At 51.3% G+C, this 17,633-nt stretch overlaps 1 protein-coding gene across 5 annotated transcripts in view; it reads right to left on the reverse strand.

Moving 5' to 3' along the window:
* Positions 1-17,633, reverse strand: part of Spsb1 (splA/ryanodine receptor domain and SOCS box containing 1) — a 61,306-nt gene that overhangs the window by 21,713 nt on the left and 21,960 nt on the right. Inside the window, exon 1 of one of the 5 annotated variants that reach the window (XM_051172179.1) lies at positions 15,692-15,940. The exons of 3 other annotated variants lie outside the window; for them this stretch is intronic. The gene's annotated coding sequence lies outside the window, so the exon portion shown is untranslated. Of the gene's footprint in view, positions 1-5,635; positions 5,903-15,691; positions 15,941-17,633 lie in introns of those variants that run through there. One more of the 5 variants, XM_051172178.1, reaches the window with a different exon arrangement.

The raw sequence follows: 17,633 nt of genomic DNA on the forward strand, positions 1-17,633 counted from the left end.
GCAAAAGCTGTCATTCGTTGGCAAATAAACCTGGAAAGTGAAAGCGCTGCCGCGGTTGGCATGAGGGGTGTGTGAGTTGCCCTTCCTTTTAAGCTTTCTCGTTCTGTTGTTTTGCTCTTGTAGGAAAAGGTAAGCGGACCCAGATAGCCATCAGCAGCCGATGTGACTTACTAACTGCAGTGCACACACACAATGCAGCACTATCTGGCCGTGAAAGGAGCGGTGGCCTGGTATATGCTACACAGTGGGTGGACCTGGAAAACGGTCATGCTAAGATAAGGAAGCCAGACATAAATGGTTCCAAGTCTTATGGAATTGCTAGAACAGCAGAATCCATGTAGAACAAAGCAGACTGTGAAAGGGCATGAGGAGTGATGGCTAGTAGACTGGGCCTCTTGACGAAGGACCAAATGTTTGGGAACTAAGTGGGGTGTGTGTGTGTGTGTGTGTGTGTGTGTGTGTGTGTGTGTGTGTGTGTGTGTGTGTGTGAAAGAGAGAGATACCAGGTGCCACTGAGTTGCACCTTTTAAAGAAGATAACATTGGGTTGGCAAGATGGCATAGTGTGTAAAGGTATTTGCCACCAAGCCTTGCAACTGAGTTTGATCACTGGACCTAAATGAGAAAACTGAGTCCAAGTTGTCCTCTGATCTCTACTTGTGTATACTATAGCACACATGCACGCACACACACACACACACACACACACACACACTGTAATTTTTTGTTCTGTTTTTTTTCGAGACAGGGTTTCTCTAAGTATCCTTGGCTGTCCTGGACTCACTTTGAAGACCTTGCTGGCCTCAAACTCACAGCGATCCACCTACCTCCACCTCCCGAGTGCTGGGATTAAAGGCAGGGTAACGTGGACCAGGGAGATAGCTCAGTTTATAAAGTGCTTGCCACACAAACAGGAAGCCCGTCATCCAACCTCCAGAGCCCATGGACAAAGCCCAGTGTGGTGGCACATCCTTGTGGTCCCAGCTCCTGAGGTGCAAGCAAGGGCGAACCCAGGCGAGTCTTGGGCCAGCCAGTCTAGCCTGATCAGTCTGCCCTAGGCTCCAGTAAGACACCACATCTCAAGAAGCAAAGCGGATAGCTCCTGATGATAGGTAACACCAGGGTGGGTTGACCCGTGCCTTCCACACACGTATGTGCACCCGCCACACACATAAACATTCACAAAACGGTTATTCTTCTGTTATCTGAGGTTAAGAAAGCACAACTTAATGCAAGCATGCACCCTTGCACGCCCGTGACAAGAGAATAAGGGTAGGACTGAGAGGCCAGGCTGAAGGACACCCAGAGCCTACAGGGGACCTCGCTGGCTGGGCACCAGCTTGCAGCCAGTGTTTCACACCAGCCACGGCTAACAGTGTTCAGATGTGGGAGTTATTAAAGCCTTCTAGAGTCTGGTTGCTGCAATCCCCTGTCCCTGCACCCACACACTATTTTTTTTCCCCTCTGCTGCAAAAGAAAAAAAAAAAAAAAAAAAAAAGCACTGAGCTTGGCTTGGCAGCTTTGCATCCTTGAGCAGGCACCTGTGGATCAAGTTTCTCTGGAGGAATCTCGAATGTGTGCTTTTATCTCCCAGCCTGGGACCAAACAGAAGTCTGGGGGAGTGGTGACCAGCACGCCCAAAACAATAGCGTAAGGACGCTGGCATGGGAGAAGTGCTACCAGGGCAGCACCTGGGCACAGCCCACGGTAGGAAGAAGGCCTGCCGACAGGTTCCAGTACCAGCTTTCTCACAGAGCAGGTCTGCACCCCGAGGCATCGAGCATTGGCAAGAGCCCCACTTTCTGACATCAGGAAACTACCCTGGCTACTCAGCTCCTGCTTGCTCCCCCTGCTGATGTGTGCAAGCTTGGCCTGGCTGCCACCGACTGCGCTATACTACAGAACTCCTGCCTGTACCCAGTAAGCCCCAGGCTGATGCTCCGCTGGACCAGGCTTGTCCCCACACGCAAACTCTTTATAATGAACAAAGCGTTCTTGGAACACCACTCACAGCTTGAGCACAGCCCAAGTGCCTCAGACAGGCTCCATCATTTCCCACAGACCCTTTCCAGCTGGGCTGGGCTTGTGTGAAACACGGAAAGCTGGCTGTGAAGCAGCGTCAATCAAGGGAGACTGGTTTAACCAAGTGCCTGTCAAACTGCAGAGGGCAAGTGCAGTCTCGAGCTGGGCTGCCAAGTCTCAACTTCTGCTCTACAAGCCAGGTGACCTTATTTCCTCACCTCTCTGAGCTCTGGGTCCCTTCATCCACTGAAGTGAACGTGATGATGGTCCAACCTCACGGGTTGCTTGGAGGATAAAATGTAGAGCCCATTGGAAGGTCAGCATTACATGAACAGCCAGGGTCAGAGAGACGAAAGATGCTTGCCACCAAAACCAGGGACTTGAGTTTGATTCCTGGGACCCACGTGATAGGAGGAGAGACATGATTCCTCATAATTTTTCCTCTGACCTTCACACTTGCTCCATGGTACTGTGTACAGTAGGTTCATCCAGAGATTAAAACATTCCACCCTCCAAGGAAGTTCCTTAAACTGGGAGGTAAACAACTCAAACAGCAGCAGGAAGTCCCTGAAACTGACCAGGTTCACTAGCCCCTCTCTGCCAGAGTACACAATACAAGCTGAGAGTCCCCCTCCCAGGAAACTAACCTGCGAAGACTCTCAGACCAGATTAGCTGCTCGGAAGAGGCAGAAACGGCAGAACTAAAGCCTAAAAGAGCGTCAGTTCAACTGAGGCACCTGAAAAAGACACTCCCCAACCTGCTGAGCTGCCTGAAGGCTGTGCAGCGGTGCTCCCTGCTCCCAGCTTTGTGAGCTGTTGCTCATACTGGGGTGGGATTTGGTGATGAAGCTGTCTCAACCATTTCTACTCCTGTAAGTAACCCCTCACCCATATTCCTGTAAGTAACCATAATAAAACCCACTGGTTTACCAAGCTGGACTTTGGTAGTATCCGTACTTTGGTCTATCATGGGTTCCCTACGTGGGGCGAGTAAATGTGTGAATTGCAGTTTCCTAGGAAAAGTTCTGTCATACAACAGGCATGTGCATGTCTGCATACATGCGCACACACAAACAAAAACATTAGAAACAACTGAAGACAACATTTCCAAGTTAGTGGTGTGAGGAAAAAGAAGAGCAAAGGGTTGTGTCCCCTGAGACAGGGTTTCAACACAGACGTGCACATCTAAAACCATTCCCTACCCCAACTTCTGAACAGCAGTCCTGAGGTGCTGACCTCTCTCTGTGGCGACCTTGGGCCATCTCAAACTCAGCAACAGCCACAGAGCCCCAGGAGATCTCATGCAGTGTCTGGGGAGGAGGGGCTCTCTCCTTCATCTGCCCAAGCCTGCGCATCAGGAAAAGTTTCTTAGGGAAGCAGTTCAGATCTGTGGCCTGTCTATTCCAGCTCTCACATTTTGAAAATGTAAAAGGAAAAAAAAAATAGGGGGGGGGGAACTGGCCAAATGGTCATTTAACGAGCCAACCCAGGATGACAAGTGGAGGGAAGGAAGGTACTTGCTTGTCCCAACAGTCAGCTCAGCCTTGGGGACATAAACAAGGCCAGGACTGGCCACTTTAGTTAGCCCAGCTCCTGCCACCCCAGGTACATGAGACTCATGTGTATTTTATACTCCAGCCTTGCTGGCAGAGAGCTCTGTGAGCAGCTGGGCCAACTTTCAGAAAGGTTTGTCCTCAGTAGGCTGGGTTTCCCATGACGTAAGCCTGCACATCACCTTCACAGGCACATCTCTGCCTCCTGAAGGGGGTTAGCAGGAGGGTCTGGCACATCGCAGCTGGGCTGCTGCCACCAGACCAGTTGTGAGAGACCTTTCCTCAGGCCTACACTGCAAGCCTTCCTGCCAGCCTCAGATTCCCACAGCTGGGGCTGGACCACAATCCCTGCTGCTCCCGAAAGGCACTGCTGAGCTCGACTGCTGTCTGAGTTTCCGTTCCCATATCAAAGGCGTCTCTTTTCTGCTGAGGTGACAAGACCTGCCAACAAAACAAGCCGCAGGGACCTGCGTTTTCATAACCCGGCGCGCTACAATGAATCACTGAGCCTTAATGCTATCGGCAGCTGGGCTCGTGGCAGGGGCCCGTGTGAAAGTTGCATGGGGAAGCTCAGCTCCACCTTCTGCACCCCATCTCTCCTGATTGACAGCTCCCTCTCCAGGACCCCAAACGGAAAACCATACTGCATGGAGATCCTGCACGGTCAGCAGTCCGACTCCTTCATGGCCCTGTCACAGGCACTTTATGAAGTAGGGGACCAGTCACCTGGTTTGTCCTACACCTTGTGACACCCAGAAAACCCAGGATGCATGCTAGGAGCTTGAGGAAAATGCAGAATCTCAGGTCCTGCCCTACCTACTCACCGATGGGACCTGCACCAGACCCTCAGGTGGCTTGTGGCTGCCAGTCTGGACTCTTTGGGAGGCAAAGGCTTAGAGGAGGCACATTAGGAAGATAGTAGGGCAGTGGTTCTCAATCTGGGGGTCGAATAACCCTTTTGCAGGGCTCGCCCAAGGCCATCAGAGAACGCAGATATCGGGATTCCTAGTAGTAACAAAACTACAGTCAAATGAAGTAGCCACAAAAATAACTTTTTGGTTGGAGGCCATCCTAACGTACTAAAGGGTCGAGCATTAGGAAGGTTAAGAACCTCTGCCCTGGGAGACCAGAGAGATGGCTCCATTGTTAAGAACACTGACTGCTCTCTTCCAGGGGACCCGGGTTCAGTTCCCAGCACCCACACGGCACCTCGCTGTCTGTAACTCCAAGATCTGATACCCTCACACGGACACACATGCAAGGCAAAATATCAATGCACAGGGAATAAAAATAAATAAATCATTAAAAACAGAAAAGAACCTCTGCCCTAGATGGAGGGCTTCATCTCTTTATAGGAAGCCGATCTTAAAGCACAAACAGACCATGCGACCGAGGTGGCAGACAATGCTCCCTGTCACGGGTCAGACCCATAGAGGTGGGCAGGGTGGGACACAGGAGATAGGCTGTGGCTCCTGGACCTTACAGAAGGCAGTGGTCACAGGGACCTGGGGACACAGGTCCCAGTGACTGGTAGCACCCCGAGGCTCCTCCTCCACCCACTCATCGGCTTCCTTCTGCCCACCCGTCAGGTTCAGACATGCTTTCAGGGTCTTCCACACTCCAACCCCCCCTTCGACTCCAGTTAGCCAGGCAGACCCTGAGACCTCTCAGAGCCATGCCTGCTCTAAAACATCCTTGGCCCTAAAGTGAACTACACTCAGGTGAAGCCCATCTCTCAACGTCTGTTCTGGCTGCCGCCTCCATAGAGCCCTCCCTGGCTGCCTCCTCCATAGAGCCCTCCCCTCCCTGGCTGCCTCCTCCATACAGCCCTCCTTGGCTGCCTCCTCCATAGAGCCTTTCCAGGTTGGTCTCCATGGCTGCCTGCGGCTGCCTCACAAAGCCATCTCCTCCGATCTCTCCCTGGGATGACCTCAGGACCCTGGGCCTGCAGGAACCTAGGTCAGTCACAATACTGCCTCATGGCTGAAGTCCATGAGCCTGTCCAAGACCCGCCCACATGCGGCCAGCCAGCAAGTGGCCTCACAGTCTCCCAACACCTACCACAAAATCCAGAGTTCCGGAATGTTCTAGGCAAGTGCCTTGGAGAAAAGCCAGGAGAAAAGCTGGTGGGTCTTCATCACCAGGGGCAGAATCAGAGCACAAAGCAAGCAGCACTGGGCTGCTGAGGCCTGGGTCTCCTCCTGAGTGTGGCTGCCCCACAGGGTCCCCAAGGCTGCTGCGCCTGAGCTGCCTGGATCAGCCCTGGCCGGAGCCAGCTCCACCGTCACCAAGGGGAAACGGCCCTTAGTTACCGCTGGCCTAACACAGAAGGCAAAACAAACACGAAGGCCTAGCAGGCCTCGCTCCTCACTGCTGGGAACAATTACAGGGTAAGGACCCGGCAATTTAAGGGCCCTCCAAGATCGGAGGCTGTGAGCCAGCGGGAGGCCAGTGGGTAACTTATTCCCTTCCTATGCCTCTGTGTATTTCCCAAGACCCAGGGACCCCTCTGCCATCCCACTCAGAAAGACAGGGAAACACACTGGAACCCCAGGAACTGCAGAGTCATGGCCAACACTGGACAGGGCCCAGAGCGCTGAGCTGGGTTTGCAAAATTGTTTTCCACCAGTAAGCTTGGCAGGTGCAGAGGTGATGCCCCATCAGACCTCAAGAAGGGATCACCGCAAACCTCAGGCCTGGCAGGGGCAGGCTGAGGATGGGCACAGTTCTCTAGATCCTGCCAGCCATGAATCCCCTTGCCCCCAAATCTTATCCCCCCCACCCCCCGCTCCACCCAGCAACCTGCCATCAGATGAACAGTTACCACTAATGAAGAAAAGGTGTTTCCCACCAGGCTCTAGCCAAACCCAGCAGGAGAGCATACAGGGCTGTACTCGGGTGCTACATTGTCCTGAGGGGCTGAAGGGCAGAGCTACAGGTGCAGCCACATAGCCCAGGCGCCGGTCCCCAATCCCGTCTGTTCCAGCACATCCAGAACCTTCCCCTCAGTCCCACCCTCTTCTGGGACAGGATCTCTTCCATGCAGGGACACCCTACTGCCAGAGCCTTAGGACTCTTAGGTAGACACTGGAGGGATGCTTAAGTGGGAACAGGAGACAGAAAGACCCTAGTGACACACCTTATCCCTCCTCAGACCCTCACCCCAAGTCTCCAGGTCTGCTCCCCGCAGTGGGGTGACATGCAGAAGTGTTTGTCCTTCTTCCACCAATGCCTCACTTTCTGGGCACCCATGTGAGCTTTGGGGAGAGCAGGGGTGGGCACCAGCAGTCCTAGCCTTGGACAAGGTCAAATCCTCGGAACACAGGAGCCACTGCAACCCAAGACCACCTGGATCCCCTGCTCCTTGGTCTCCCTGGAGCCACAGTTTTCTCTGACTACAGTAGTTAGCCTACTCTGGCTTCAGAGACTGGCGAGGGGAAAGAGACAGAGAGACGGAGAACAGGAAGGAGACAGACTGAATGTGAGGCAGGGAGTATGGAGGCTCCAAGATGGATGCAGAGAGGTCACACACACACACACACACACACACACACACACACACACACACACACACACCCGCACGCATGCACCTGCCCCCAGTGTATATGCAACCGGAACCCCGCCCTGAGCATAGGAAGGACCTAGTCCTCAAAACCAAGGGGGACAGAGCCAGCAGAGTACTGGAGCTATACGCTTGGTGGGACAGGAGGTCAGAGTGTTTCTCATCGCTCAACTCCAACCCTGTCCTACTCCCCCCCCCCCCCCCCCCATAGTGTTTTATGTCTATAACCCAGGGAGGCCTCATGGTAAAAACAAGAAGACCAGAAGACCCCTGCTTTTTACCAGTCAGGCTTGGGGTCTGCCTTGGAGTCGTCCTTGCTTTTAAAAGCAGAGGCCTTACCTCACTGAAAGCCAACTTAGGCTTTGGATTCAGTCCTAGTCCCTGCTGGTCTCAGAGGGCCTTGAGGACCCACTGGCCCCTCTTCCTGCCCCAGTCACAGACGGGAAGGCCACTGAACTTAATAGCAGGGAGTCAGAGTCTTAGGATTTTTGATACTGTCACGCTGAAAATTTAAACAGTACATTCCATGGATAATTAGCCAGGAGCTATCAGAAACCCTGACCCCCTTCGTTTTGCCTGAGTCAATGGAAAAGCTGCTTAGAACACAAGGACATTTGGGGTAAGAATATTAAACACTGTCTGGAGCCCGATGGTGAGGACACTGGGGCTGGACCCTGGGCAGCAGCCAGACGAGAGGCAGGGGAAGAGAGCCCACTCCACGAACACACTCAAACCCCGGGGTGTCTGGGTAGGAGCGAGAAAGCACCACAGATGGAGTCAATGTCCCCTCCCCACAAAGTGGTTAGAGTGTCACTGCCTATTGCAAAGGGTCTGTAAACATGGCCACTGGTATCACTTGGGCACGTTAAAGTGAGGGTTCTGCCAGAGTCAGTCTCCGACTGGGATATGGAAGCTGGTACTCAGACATGTCCCGGGAAAGCCACCAAAGGCAGCCGGTCCATTATCTTCCTCCCTTCCATCTTTTTCTATCTTCTTTCTCCTTTGCTTTGGGGGGAAGTCGGGGCTAGGGGAACCCCAAGCTGGTAGAGTGCTTTGCCCTGTGTGCAGGAAGACTTGATTCGACGCCCATAAACCACACTGAAACGCCAAGCATGGTGGCGCATGCTTGTTATCCCAGCGCTGGGAAAGTGGGCGGGGGGGGGGGGGGCTCCTCAGGGCTTTCTAGCCGGCCACCTCGCTCACTTGGAGAGCTCCGGGCCAGTCAGACGACTTGTCTCAATAAACCAGGTGGGGCTGGCAAGATGGCTCCGTGGATAAAGGCACTTGCTGCCAACGCTGATGGCCTGAGTTCAGGTCCTCCATCCCATGTGGTGGAAGAAGAGAAATGTGTTCTGCATGTTGAACTCTGACCTCCACACAGCACCCACCCACCCACCCATAAAATAAATGCCTTTTAAAAATACCACTGGGTGTGGTGGTGCATGCCTTTAATCCCAGCACTCAAGGCAAAGAGAGGTGAATCTCCATAAATTCAAAACCAGTCTGGTCTACATCGCTAGTTCCAGGACAGGCCAAGACTACCAGAATGAGACTCTGTTTCAGAAACAACAAACAAACAGAAGGTGGTCAACAGCTGAGGAGCCACCCGAGTTGGTCCCCTGGCCTCTACACACACAGACCCACACTGCGCGCGCAGAAGAACCAGGAAAGATGAATTAGAAAGCATCTTTCAGGTAATCAGCCTAAACAACGACTCTTAGAATCGTCAGCACACTTATGTTCATTTCTTTTTTTTTTTTTTTTTTTGGTTTTTCGAGACAGGGTTTCTCTGTGTAGCCTTGACTGTCCTGGACTCACTTTGTAGACCAGGCTGGCCTCGAACTCACAGCGATCCGCCTGCCTCTGCCTCCCGAGTGCTGGGATTAAAGGCGTGCGCCACCACGCCCGGCTCCTTATGTTCATTTCTTACTGGAAGAAGTGAGGAGAATTCCATAGCAGCCTCAGAAGGCGGCTGAGGTAACTGAAAAACCTAAAAACCTAACGAACGTGCAAGATGAGTCCAGATTGCTAGCACACAGTAGGTCTTTCCAGTAACGCCACATGCTTAAAAAGCTCTCCGGGTGGGCAGTCTGGACCATTAATATGTGACGTGTGGTTGTGCATGGGGTGACGTCACTATTTACCCAGCATCCATGTGGTTATTAAAACTTAACACAGAACACTCTGTTGCACGAGCACCACAGTGTTTTAAAGCACAAAGTGGCTTGAAGTCCATCCAAGCGTGGGGCTGGAGAAACAGTGGCTCAGCAATTAAAAGAAAGTACTGCTGTTGCAAAGGACTGGGCTCGGTTTCTGGCACCCCACGTCTGGGGGCTCACTAGCACCCGTAACTCCAATCCAGGGCTCGGATACCCTCTGGCACCCATGGTTCTTTTTTGATTTTGTTTTTTGAGACAGGGTTTCTCTGTGTAGCCCTGGCTGTCCTGGACTCGCTTTGTAGACCAGGCTGGTCTTGAACTCACAGAGTGTGTGCCACCATGCCCAGCACATATACACAATTTTAAAAATAAACCTTTCTTTTAAAGGACCATCTGCTCATTCAGAATGCTTTGTTTTGTAAAATGCAGCCATGGTGGGAAACAGTATGGAGAGGTTCATGAGAAGCCTCAAAATAGAGTGATTGTGTAACCTAGTAATTCCACGTGGGGCACTCATCTCTACTGGCTACAGGTAGTTTCCACTTCCGTGACAAAGCACCGACAATAGCACTTTAAGGAAGGAAATGCTTATTCAGGAACCCAGTCTGCAGGTTCACAGTCCATCATGGTGGAGGAGGCGTGGTGGCAGGAGCGCGAGGCAGCAGATCTCACTGCGTCTGCGGTCAGGGAGCTGTGAGAGGAATGCTGGGACACAGCTCACTTTCTCCTCTTAAAAAAATTATTATTAGTGTGTGTGACAGAGAGAGAGAGTGTGTGTGTATGTCTGAGAGAAAGAGGGAGGCAGAGAGACAGAGGTTAGTGGGTCCATGCATCACAGCACACATGCAACTTTGTGTTGTCAGATCTCTCCTACCTCTAGGCAGGCCCTGGAGACTGAGCTGAGACCCTCAGGCTTATGATATCAAGTACTTTACCCATGGAGACGTCACATAGCCACCCTTGCTGTCTCTCTCTAATCAGTCTGCCACCAGCTCATGGGGTAGCACCACCCACTTTCAGGGTGGACTCCCCTTTCTTAGACACAGCCAGAGGTGTGCTCTCGTGGTAATAATGGCAGCTAACCATGCCAGCTCTACCCTTTGCCCACATGGCATTCAAGAACATTGGCATTAGCTGTTAACGGTCCACCCCTGACGTATAAAGCTTTACTTCCGTCTTATAATGCAAAGCGAACGTAGTCTATTCCTAAAGGCCCCCACAGCCTTCAGCAGTAGGATGGGAGCACGAGACCAAAGCAAGATTAAGACTCAGAAGGGCAAACACCAATTCCTTCAGCTCTGTATTTGGCATCTGGGACTCACGATGGTGTTACTCTCCTGCTGCCGCCTACAGCACACAGACCCTTGAGCCAGCTCTGCTCTCCATGCCTGTAGCTTTTTTTGGGGGGGGGGGGTAGATGCGCGCTGTTCTTAGCATCTCCAATACATCAGGGCTCTCGTCACCTTCCTGGGTCCATGCGATGATCTCTCAAGGCCTCCTCCCAAGGAATCTAAGCCTGCCTCGTACTGCCTAGCTTCAACAGCTTCCTGGAACCCTGGCGGAAGCCTCTGTGACCATCTCCTCGAATCCTCCGTGACTGCAAAACTAACACCACTTGGGTGACGGTGCCAAGTTCTGCTGACAGCTCAAGTTATAGCCTGGTCTCTACCCCTGGATCACAAACACAATAGCCCCTGTGTGCCTTCAAGGCTGGGCCTGGGAAAACACTTGCCTTGGCGCCATTTTGGAAGAGGGCAGTCCTTCATCTATATTCTCACTGTAGGTTCTCTCTTTTCAAATATACCCATTATTGGCCCAAGATGGAGGCCTCAGTGTGAAAGGGGTGGGAGATGCTGTGACCTAAGGGTAGTTTCCTCTTGTCCCAGGGCAGAACATGTCTGTCTTCAATGCTAGTCTCCTTGACAGTTGCAGCTGCCTTTCTCCACACCTTCCTTGCACACATCTTTAAGCTTCTCACACACCTCTCCTGGCTGAACTTCACCTTTTCCCCGTCTTTCCATTCCATTTGTTGCTCACTGCCACTGCAGATCTGGACGAGAGCTGCCACAGTCTGAAAATACTAGCTTGCCTTGAGATTCCACCTGCCAAACAAATTAGCTAATTTACCTTTTAAGTCTCCACTCAAATTCTCAGGACACAGGTAGAATGTAGCCAGATTTTTGTTGCCAGAATAAAACACGAATGGTTCCTAGCCCAGTTCCCAATAGAGCAGTTGTTCCTCTCAGTAACCTACGCAAGGGCCCTGCTGTCTGCATTTCTTCCTTTATTCTTCCAAATTCCCACAAGAATAGTTGTGCTTCTTGGAGCATTCTGGCCCATGGCGCCAAACTCTTCTGCATGCCCCCGCCCCTAAACCAGTTCTAAAGACCTCGTGAACCACGTGGTCAGGTTCATCACGGCAACAGCCCCACTGCCCAGCATCAAGTCTCTGCATTGGTCACCTTTTTTTTTTTTTTCAAAAGATTTATTTATTTTCTATATATCTGATGTAGACATGCAGTCCAGAAGAGGGCATCAGATCTCATTATAGATGGTTGTGAGCCACCATGTGGTTGCTGGGAATTGAACTCAGGACCTCGGGAAGAGCAGGCAGTGCTCTTAACCGTTGAGCCATCTCTCCAGCCCCTGGTCACCCTTCTTACTGCTGTGCCGAGATACCCAGCGAGGGCCACTTACAGAAGGGTTTATCCTGGCTCACAGACTGAGGATATGCACAGTACGTCATGGCAGAGAAGTATGGGGTGGTGGGCCACATTACATGTGCAGTTAGGAAACTAAAAGAGGTGACTGCTGGTTCTTAGCTCCCCTGCCCGAGGGGTTGGGACACCCACATTCAGGTTGGGCCTTTCCTCTCCTGTTAACTTTTTTCTGGAAATGCATTCACAGACAGACACACTCAGAAATGTGTTTCCATGGTGATTCTAAATCCAGTCAGGTTAACAATGAAGATCAACCATCACAATGTCCAAAAGAACGGAGAGCATTTCTAGTTGTTACAGCCAAAGGGGGGTGGGGTGGGGGGAGGAAACGTGCAGCACAGAAATCTACAAGTAATGAAAGAGGAGCTCCCCCATCCTGGCATTCCTGGGACAAATGCTGCTCAGTGGCCACCGCTGTCAGCCCTCCCAAGAGCAGCACTGCGGAAAAGGACAGTCGGCTTTGCATGGTGGGAAGGACACCAGTTTTTTTTGGTGAGCAACTCCGAGGGTTCTCTGCAGCATCCTTCCCTCCAATCATGACTCCCAGACTGACTGCATCTGGGTCCAGTCTAGGCTACTCTAGGCAGCGCATGCGTTAACAAGCTGCAGGCCTCACCAGACAGACAAGAGACAAGAGATAGAAGTGAACTCAAAAGATATAGACTAAGACATTGAAAACCAAGCACCAAGGGGCTACACGCTCACATTTCTCCTGGGCCTCAAGGTTCCTTTGTCGGGGTGACACTGAACAGGGTTACCACCCAGGACCACATATCTGGGAACCAGCTCAGAGACATGAGGGTATTGCTGGTACCCAGTACACCCACCTGTTGGTGAAGGGAATTAAAGTCAAGCTAAGTGTGGTGGCAGATTCCTGTAATCCCAGCACTAGGGAGGCTGAAGGACAGGACCTTTGAGGCCAGCCTCCACTATAGAGTGAGATCAGTGCAACGCTGGGTTACCTGAGACCCTGACTCATAGAACAAATATTTAAATTAAGCCGTAGGCAGAAAGTCCAGGACACAGCTGAGTGCCAAGATGACCCTGTATCCCAGGACACTCTCCCGCTGCCCACACTTCCTGTGGCCTCTGGTCCCACGCATACTCAGCCTGCAGAAGCAGGATACTTAAGTCCAGGTCCTTAAGTGCCCTTCAAGGTTATGAATTCCTAATCAATACATTGACCGAGACTAAGAAAAGCATCCTCAACCTCGTCTGGAAACCCTACCACGTCCTTGAGACAGATGCTGTACTCCATGACACACACTCCTCACTGCCCAAGACCCCAGCCCAGCAACTCTGCAGCTCCTGATGCCTCTCACCCTCTCACCCTGTGGCCTCTCTGCCCCCAAAACAACATCTCTCATAAAGACTCAATCAGACCCCTTCCCAGACTCTCTGTATCCATCAATTTCCACCCTCAATCCCTGGCTCACCTTGGTCCAACCATGGATGCCTGTCTTCCTTGCTGGGCATCCCTCACACCACATGCCAGATGAAGGCTGGTGCCCTCTCTGTCTGCCTGAGTCCTCACTTGTGAAGCTACTGCAGGGGTTAGCTCTTGCCACACTCGCTGTTGGTGCTGCCAACACAGACAGCATGTGGTGGCCAGAGGATGAGAACAGTCCTCTCAAAAAAAAAAAAAAAAAAAAAAAAAAAAAAGGCAACCAGATTTGCTTGAAAAGATGCTTATACTCAAACTGACAGGGGGAACCCTAACAGGAGGAACCCTAAATTGAAATGAGACATCATTGTGCACATGACAGGTTTCCAGTGCCCAGACACATATTCTGCTCCCATTGGGGGACTCGGAGAGCCAATATCACATGGTTTGAATAGGGAAACAAACTGGCAATCAACCCAGAAGCTCCATTCCTGGTAGTCCAGATGTTAAAAAAAAAAAAAGCTCCAGAACTCAGAGGGTCCGTGGACCTGTTGGTTACAAAGTGGTTGCTCCAGCCGGCGTGGTGGCGCACACCTTTAATCCCAGCACTCCAGAGGCAGAGGCAGGCAGATCTCTGTGAGTTCTAGGCCAGCCTGGTCTACAAAGCGAGTCCAGGACAGCCAAGGCTATAGAGAAACCCTGTCTCGAGACACCCCCCCCCCTCGCCAACAAAAAACCCAACCAAACAAAAATACCCAAAGTGACTGGCCTTTTGCAGTGGACCACCACTGCCAGGAGATGGACAACTGCTGGAGGTTGGTCTGATGTATTTTGATGCTGATTACTACTTGCTGTCTCCGTGACGTGACCCACCTTACCTAAAAGCCTAACCTGTTTGACCAATAAAAGGCCATCACATCTGGGCAGGGTAAATGGGATAAGTATGGCTAAGGTTCCTGGGCAGGGAGGGGGGCCGGGACAGAGAGAATCTTGGGAGGAAAGAGACCGGAGGACAGGAGAGGAAGAGGGAAGGCTGCCATGGGTTAGGTGGAGGAGAAGCACATGGCCGGTGTGGATGGAGGATTTGTCCCAGATGATGATAATTAGCAAGCATATGGGATTATGGATGGGAGGTAGTTTGATAGAAATTATTAGAAGCAGATAGAATGGGGTTGGGGCAGGGATCCCGTACCTGCCCCTCTATGGGAAGTAGTTTAGGGGATTGAAATCTGCCCTGCCCCAGGTTAACTAAGGCTATTTTAAAATATAGCAGGTGTCTGTGTCTTGATTGATTGCTAGCAGGTTAGACAATACTGCCACAATAATAATTATAGGCCTAATAATAAACACTAGTAGGCCATACTGGTAATTTAACTGCAAGAGACACCTTGTGTTTGCTACCCAGCCTGTGAAGCTTCTTGGCCCTTGACTGAGACCATGGGTAATGGCCACACTTTTCCCCAAACTCAGGTCTTCCAGGCCCAGGCTCCAGTGGGAGCATCGGCTGCACACAACACAGAGAGGCATGGCATCCAGATGTTTGCCACTCGGACCACAGCATCCCTGCTCTTGGTCTGGCCTGACCTTTCCCATAAGATGCACCACCCCAAACTTCTTAGGGCACTCCCAGACACCTCTTCCTGTCACAACCAGAGCCTCGTCTGCACCAGAATTCACCATCCTTTTTCAGTTTTTATGGCAATGTGTGTACACACACACACACACACACACACACACACACTGGAAAACTGAAATAAAACTTCACTTTCTTCCCCCAACCCCTGTGGGTCATCCTGTGAGTGCCACTCAGGAAGCCACGGAGGGTCACCCAGCCTGTCCAATGTACTACACGTGTGCACAGAATCAGGATTGACTCTCAGCTGAGAAACAACAGCAGATTCATCGAAGCACAAAAAAAAAAAAAAAAAAAAAAAAAAAAAAAAAAAAAAAAAAAAAAAGAAAGAAAGAAAGAAAAGAAAAGAAAAGAAAAAAACAAACAAACAAAAAAACCCACCCCATTACCCAGCCCTGGAACACCTGACCCAAAGCAAAGACCCTGGGATGGGGACAGGACTGCCTTTGGGATGTGGTACCTCCTAGAGGGCTGGCCAGGGCTCAGGCAGAAAAGGCTTAGAGAATGTTCCAGTCGTGCCCCTCCCCCATAGTCAACAGGCTCTATAGTACTTTCAGGGGGATTTTTATGTTTTGACTCAAAAGAATACGTCTTAGAAATTAAGCCAAAGTAGACTAAACTTTAGGAATGAGGAAAGCCCCTTGGAAAGTCAGGCTTACTGTGTCTGCTCAGCTGGCAATCAGGGTGGTGTTTATCTCCAGGGGCTGAGTGTCCACCATCACTTTGTCCAGCTGCTGTCTCCAGGGAAGTAGATGCGGGAAGCTGCAGCAGGGCCCTGTGGGTGTCTCAGCTTCTTGAAACTCTCAGCTCTGCCCCCAGCTCCTGTGCCAGACTCCAGAGCCCTCCACGGAGGACACTCACAGAGACCTCTAGGCCAAATCCTACCTCGAGCACAGTGTGGCTTCCAACGGCTGAGCATTTGTGCAGGGTGGATTACTGGTGACTCGCGGTGTCCGCCTCTGTGGCAGGGGGAGACCGAGTCTCAGAGAAGCAGTACGACAGCTCGTGGTGGTGCCAGGAGTAGACCCTGATTACCCTGAGGGGACTCTTCTTCCCTGAGAAGTCTTCCCATGAGCACAAAAGGATCAACCAAGCAAAGGCAGAGAAAAGCAAATCCTGCCCTGTAGGGGGACACCCTGCCTGGTGTCAGCAACTGGCTCTGCCACACTTGTGGGGACAGATGGGACAACAGCAGCATGACTCAGGCCTTTCTGGCTGAACCTCAGGTACTCTGTCCCTGCCACCGCCCCTTGCTGCGATGACCTTTAACCCTGAGAAATCACACTCTCTGGCTGGGGTTAGGATTGGCTTCCTGGGTGGCAAAAGAGACATCTTAGGAACCAAGGGGACCCAGCTGCAACTTCCCTCTGGGATTTATGAAGAAAAAAGTTCAATGGCAGTCCAGAAAGTAAAACACCCAAGTAAGAAGGTAGCTGCTTTTAGGAACACACCCTGCTTATCTTCCCTGAACTGTGCCAAAGCAGAAATGGGGATGTGAACTCTCCAGAGCTGTTGAGGGCCAAGGGGCTGCTGGGGCACGCTAACGACAGGTTCCATCCTGCCACCCAGAAGGATGCGGTGCGGTGTTGGCAGCGTCCAATGGAGAAGGGCGTCATCAGGAGGGAGCGGAGCTTCAACAGGCGTCCCGGGTGTGGAGTGTGCTGAACTCCTCTCTTGAAGTCTCCACAGACTCTCCCAACCAGCCTCCAGGATCTAGATCCTCGCCACATGCCCCTGCTTTAAACCACCCACGAAGCAAGCAGATCACCCAAGCGAGTCTACAGGCACAGGCCACTTCAAGGACAGTGGGCAACAGTGTCCTGTGACCTCCCTCTAGGATTCTAGAGTCATTCCTTTCTCCTTTCTTGTCTGTCTTCAACAACACACATGACTACCCTATGAAAATGCTCAATGTCTTCAACAAATTTGTCTTGCCTTGATGATGTGCCTCCGTTCTGATTTTGAAGACTACCCAACCCCATTCACAAAGTAGGACTCGAGCTATTGCTGGGCTCTGGGAGTCAGGACATGATCTCAAAGTGCTGCATCAGGAGAATCAAACGGCCCTGGGACAGTGAAGATACGGGACCAGTCAAAACAATCCTGGGACTTTTGCCTAAATGACCTTCTGAGAAAGAGGTCAAAAAGAATGAAATCAGATGCTTTAATAGCAAGAAACACGGTTTCTGATGCCAGGGCTGGAACCCCTGGACCCAGAGGCGCCTGAGATCCAGCAACTTTTCTTTTTTTAAAAACAACCTTACAGTACACCAAATCAATTTCTTTTTTCTTTTTCTTTTTTTTTTTATTTTCTGACCCAAAAAAGTTCCTGCTGACAAGCAAGTTAAGCTTTGGGTTTTGTGTGTGTGTGTTTGTGTGTGTGTGTGTGTGTGTGTGTGTGTGTGTGTGTGTGTGTGTGTGCGAATGTGTGATGTGCATGTGTGTATGTGAGTGTGTGTGGGTTTGTATGTAGTGTGTGTACATGTGAGTGTGTGTACAAGTGGAGGCCAGAAGTCAACCCTAGGTGTCTTATTCACTCTCTACCTTAGAATTTTTGGCAGAGTCTCTTTCTGAACCTGGAGCTGGCTCACTGAACTAGTC

This window comes from Acomys russatus, chromosome 29 (assembly GCF_903995435.1).
Source record: "Acomys russatus chromosome 29, mAcoRus1.1, whole genome shotgun sequence".
In the NCBI taxonomy this organism is placed as follows: Eukaryota; Metazoa; Chordata; class Mammalia; order Rodentia; family Muridae; genus Acomys; species Acomys russatus.